Source organism: Acomys minous (assembly GCF_964271855.1).
Source record: "Acomys minous genome assembly, chromosome: 14".
NCBI lineage: Eukaryota > Metazoa > Chordata > Mammalia > Rodentia > Muridae > Acomys > Acomys minous.
The window spans coordinates 64,808,361-64,814,360 of NC_140496.1; the positions used below are offsets into that span (position 1 = coordinate 64,808,361).

A 6,000-nucleotide genomic window follows, 5' to 3' on the forward strand; every position below is an offset into this window, starting at 1 on the left:
GATGGCTCACCACAACTTCTACCTCATCTATGATCTGCTGGAGCACATGAAGGGACTGGTCCTGCAGATCCAAAACTGCAGAATCTCCACGACAGAGAGCAACAACAGGATGTCCAAGAGGAGTCCCAGTGAGGATCCAGTATTGATGGTGTAGCATAAGCCAGAGGCCTCGAACCACACCAATGACTCATTGCAGTGAACATTTGCAAGCAAAAATATGTGGACAAAAGTGTATGCTGTGGGACACACTGTGACTGACAGTAGCTTCCACAATGAGATAGGGGTTTTTTTGTTTTTAATTTTTGTTTTTTGTTTGCCTTTTTCCCCCAAGGGAAGGTTCCAAGAGCAGAGGGGAGATATGAAGAAACAGAGAGATGAGTGGGATGGGGTGCATGATGTGAAATTCACAAAGAGTCAATAAAAAGTTAATAAAAATAAAAAAGCTAATCATCTTATTATTTTGTTCTAGTAGCAGGGCTGACTAATATATCATCAAGAAAGAAGTAAAAAAAAAAAGTATTTGTGCTTTTGCATATGCACATTCAGATCTCACATGACTTGTAAGGACGTTGTAGGATTAGAATCATATTCAGTGGAATTAAACTAATAAATAGTGAGGATTAGTTAGGAGGAAAAGGATCAATATTCCCATCCCTTTACTTTTCAGAGTCAAATTACAAGATCATCCCGGATGAGCTAGAATGGTGCTACCTGAGGACCACTGGTAAAATCCACCATAGCCAAATCCACGAGGAGAGGGAAGGGATGGGAGGGAGGGAGGAAAGGAAAGAGGGAGATAGATGGAGGGAGGGAGGGAGGGCGGGTGGAAGGGAGAGACGGGGGAAGGGGAAAAGAGAAGGAAGGAACGGATTGTTCATTTTATTATTTTTCATATTTCCATGTTTTTCCTGTGGCACTGGGGATCAAACCTGGAGCACTGCGCACGCTCCACAGCTGTTCTGCCGTGGAGCCACATCTCCACCCTGCAAATTTTTCCTTCTCTTCCTTTCACTTTCTTTCTGTCCTACTCTGTAGCTCTATCTTTTTTTCATTAATAATAATAATAATAATAATAATAATAATAATAATAATAATAATAATAATAATATCTCTCACCAGGTGTCTTCATTAGAGTGACATTGTCTTTAAACTCCGTGTGGCAATCCATGACGCACCACCATGATGCCTAGGGACAACAGGGCAATCTGGAATTTAAACTACTTCCTTAAGATCATCCAACTTTTGGATGATTACCCAAATGCTTCATTTTGGGAGCAGACAATGTGGGCTCCAAGCAGATGCAGCAGATGCACATGTCCCTGCGAGGGAAGGCCGTGGTGTTGATGGGCAAGAACACCATGATGCGAAAGGCCATCAGGGCCCACCTGGAAAACAACCCTGCTCTGGAGAAGCTGCTGCCTCACATCCAGGGGAATGTGGGCTTTGTGTTGACCAAGGAGGACCTCACTGATATTAGGGACATGCTGCTGGCTAATAAGGTACCGGCTTGCTGTTTGTGTTGGTGCCATCGCCCCTGCAAGGTCACTGTGCCAGCTCAGAACACTGGTCTGGGGCCTGAGAAGACTTCATTCTTCCAGGCTTTGGGCATCACCATTAGAATCTCTAGAGGCACCATTGAAATTCTGAGCAATATGCAGCTGATAAAAATCTGTGACAAATTAGGAGCCAGCGAGGCCACACTGCTGAACATACTGACCACCTCGCTCTTCTCCTTTCTCCTTTGGGTTGATCATACAGCAGGTGTTTGACAATGGCAGCATTTATAACCCTGAAGTGCTTGACATCACTGAGCAGACTCTGTACTCTGGCTTCCTAGAGGGTGTCCAAAATGTTGCCAGCGTCTGTCTGCAGATTGGTTATCCGACTCTTGCCTGGGTGCCACACTCTATCATCAATGGGTACAAGAGCTTCCGGCTTTTTCTGTGGAGACGGATCACACCTTCCCTCTTGCTGAGAAGGTCAAGGCCTCCTTGGCTCATCCATCTGCATCTGTGGCTGCTGCTCCTGCTACCACTGCAGCCCCAGCCAAGGCCGAAGCCAACCAAGGAAGAGTCAGAGGAATCAGATGAGGACATGGGATTTGGTCTCTTTGACTAATCACCTCTCAAAACAGCCAATTCAGCCATCTTAACTTGAGAAACACAGAAATAAAGGCATACTTCTCTTAATTAAAAAAAAAATAGTAATACACAGTAGCTCTGAACTCATTATGTAGTCCAGACAGCCCTTGCATTTACACTCTTTCTGCCTCAGCCTATTGAAAACCTGGGAAATAACTATGACTAGCACCTCACCCATATAAAGAGTGTGTGAAGGGGTGACTTTTGTCATCACTCAGCCCAGCTGTCCTAACGAAGCTTTCTGGGCTGAGCTCAACACTGGACCCTGGCAGTATCTTCTCTTGGAAAACCACCAAGGTCCACACAGAGATGTGCGGTGCAGTACCATGGCTTCAGAGAGCTGGAAGGCATGACCTGAGGTCACCAGCAATGACCACACAGGACCCAAAGTTCCAGGAATCGCTCTGTCCCTCACTGGCCACCTGGCTTGGTTGAGGTCCCTGAGTATAATTTGCTTTCTCAGCAGGCCTTTCCAGAGGTTTAAAGGCTAAAATGAGTAGACATGGGACAAGGGTTTCTATAAATGGGGAGAGCCTGCTCAGGTGGCCAGCCAGCCAGCGTTTTCAAGGGCCTCAGGTGGCCAGCCAAGCGTCACCTCCTACTCACCGGCTCTTTGTTCTTAAGTAGGAGAAATTGTTGACAGAACTATATCAGTCATCAATTATTTTGTCTTGTATATACAATGGTATTCTTTGATTTTTTTTTTTTAACCTAATGTTTCTGAGTTTAAAATTACAAAACAGGATCTGGTGTGGTGGCTAAAACCCTATAATCCCAGCACTCATGAGGCTGAGGCAGAAGGATCACTGCAAGTTTAAAGTCAACCTGGGCTAAGATATAGTGTGTGACCTTGTCTCAAAAACCAAAACAGAAACAGCAACAATGAAAAACCATAAAACGGGTAAGAAAATGCACCTCATAGGATGGCTATAAAATTTAAATGAGGGAAAGTCATGTGTCACCAAAAAGCACAAGAAATCAATTTTTGCCTGTTTTCCTCAGATCTTTGGTGACTGCATGCAGGGGAGGTATTCAACACAGCTGGGACTACAGCTTAAGTTTACTGAGAACTTAGTTTTAATAAGGCACCATGTTGTGGTCCTTTTCGCTGGTGACGGTTGGTTGATTAACTCACTCCTTACAGAAGCTCTCTGGTGTGTGTGTGAATACTGTCACTATTTTTAAGAGAGAGAGAGACAGAGACAGAGACAGAGACAGAGAGACAGAGACAGAGAGACAGAGAGAGACAGAAAGAGAGACACAGAGAGAGAGGCAGACAGAGAGACAGAGAGAGAGACAAAGAGACAGAGACAGAGAGAGACACACACACACACACACACAGAGAGAGAGAGAGAGAGAGAGAGAGAGAGAGAGAGAGAGAGAGAGAGAGAAAGAGAGAGAGCGCAAAGACTAGAAGTGCACAAGCACACATAGCTGGGAAACACCAGAGTCAATGTTGCAACTCACACACTCCACCCACCTCCCCTCCCCTACCTCCCACCCCTGGCCCCCACCCCCACCCCAAGGCCCGGCTCCTAAGTGCTCTGCACTACAGAATCATTACCTCTATGGAAACAGGCCCAACCCCCGCCCCCACTCAGCCTGAAAGTGAGCAATAGTAATGAAATGTCGGTTGCCTTTAGCTAGGGCAAAACTGTGGCCAGATGGGGCTCAGCTCCATCTGCTTTTCAAATTAGAGGCAATTTGATCTCTTCATTTAATATCACTAAGTGGACACATGCAAGAAAGAGTTGTGTGTGACCAGATTAACATAATAGGGTGTGTCATAGATGGGTTTGGCTTAATACAAAGTTTTAGGCTGAATATGTCAGAGGAGCAAAGATCCTTTTAAGAGCACAGGGCTTGGAAGCTAACATTTCACCACTAAGAGTCACAGTGAAAAGGAAGAATTTTCTAAGTCAAAGGAGCTTAGAAATGATAGGATGACTGTTAAAATTTAAATGAGGTATTAAATGTGACCCCCCCAAATGATAAGTGTGGAATAGAGGAGGCAGCTGGTACCCAAGTGGAAGGTGGAAGCACTGAGTTGCATGGAAATGGGGGTTGCCATGGAAACCTACCATGTTGGGTGATGTGGTTCAGAAACACAAGGGAAGGGAAAGTCCAGGCCAAGGATGTAGATGGCAGGATTTTAGCTGGAGAGCAGACAGGACGCATCCAGGTTGTCACTCAAACTGGGGCGAGCTACATCGCCATTCTGCTTCAACCAATGGCCAATGTCGGGTTGCAGAGATGAAGTCACAGCTGTCTCAGGAAGTTCATGAGTCCCCTGGGACAGATTGACAGGCATGTGATTGCTATGCTGCATAATGATTATTTTTAGAGACTTGACTGGAGCGTGGGTTGAAGGAGCAAAGAGGAAGCTGGTCCAGTCCCAAGAAGATACAGTGTACAACTTGGAGAAGAGCATGGCGTTTTCCAGGCTGATGGACAGAACAAGCTTCATTGCAGGATGCTGAATCAGAGCTGGGTAGGTGCAGCTGGGTAGTGTGATGTTGGCATGGCTGGACTGGAGGACCTCAGTGATGGGAACCTGTGATGGAGGAAGCAGGGCAGCACATGGGTCCAGTGAAGGGTTTAGTTTATCCTGAAGGCTCTACTTGCCTCTGCTGGCTTGCAAAGATCTCCTGAGTGGGTCGTGTGCTCCAGGGCAGTGGTTTTTGGTACAGTCTTCTCAGCCTCTGAGGGTCATAGGTTCCAAGCCCCCCAGTGAATAAATATTATAGGTCAACCACATCTCTTACACTGAATGAGATAGAATTTGCATTTCACATATGTACGTCCTCCCAGATACTTTCAGTCCTCTCTCAACTACCCATAATGCCCATTTCAGTGTAAATGCTATGTAGATAATTGTTACACTGTATTGTTTAGGGAGCAAAGACAAGAATAAAAGTATGCATGTGTTCAGCATAGATGCATTTTTTCTTTATTTTTTCTCTTATTCACAATTGGTTAAATCTATGGGTATAGAACCTACACAGTTGTTACCATATTTGTCAAAATCCAGATAACAACCCATTAGCAGGTAACAAAGCCAATTTTGTTTCTGAAGACTAGATTCTTTGAAAGTGATAAAAGTTTCACATCCTCAGTAACTAAATATACTTGAGCATTGCCTCGGTGGTCTTGGGGATCTGCTCTGTGTCTTTTTTCAATCTGCCATAAACCGATCCTTTTGTAAAACAAGATAAAACAGCAACAGTGAGCCAGAGGAAAGGATCATGGCCTTTAGGTGTTACAGTAGTGTCAAAGTTCCTCAAGTATTCTTTGTTTTCTAACAAGTTTATTGGGAGATAATTCATGTACTCACCCATCTAGTATGTATGAGTCAATGATTCTTAGAATACATATTCATGCATACGTTATACTACAGTCAATTCTAGAACACTTCTATGCCTCCTCAAACAAACTTTCCATCCACTCTCCGTTATCTTCCCTCTCCCTCCAGGCCCCATCCCCCAAGCCCGAGGCAGTCGCTAACCTATTTTCACTTTCTAGAGAATTGTCAGTTCTGGGCACTTCACAGAACTGGAATAGTTCAATTTGTGGCCTTTTGTGAGAGAATTTTCTTTAAACATAATTTTTTTTTCAGGTAAATTCTTTTTAGCACTTGAAAGAAATTCCAGTGAGTCCCAAGTAAAGGGGCCATTTCCAAAGCTCTCAATGGAACTGCTCAGAATTATCTTAAAGCTCAGTAAGAGAAAGCGTAGTGAGTTATTGCCATCCTAAGGGTGGGTAAGACAAGTCCATCATTCCACTTGGTACCCACACCACCAAATTCCTGGCATACCCCAGCCCCAAGTCATAAGGGGTGGATTGGAGGTCTCTATAGCCT

General features: G+C 44.6%; 1 pseudogene across 1 annotated transcript in view; it reads left to right on the plus strand.

Moving 5' to 3' along the window:
- Positions 1-5,072, plus strand: part of LOC311582906 (large ribosomal subunit protein uL10-like) — a 41,948-nt pseudogene extending 36,876 nt beyond the window's left edge. Inside the window, exons 6-7 of the transcript XR_014783563.1 lie at positions 1,120-3,042; positions 4,486-5,072. The product of XR_014783563.1 is annotated as a large ribosomal subunit protein uL10-like (transcript). The remainder of the gene's footprint in view (positions 1-1,119; positions 3,043-4,485) is intronic.
- Positions 5,073-6,000: the final 928 nt, after the last annotated feature.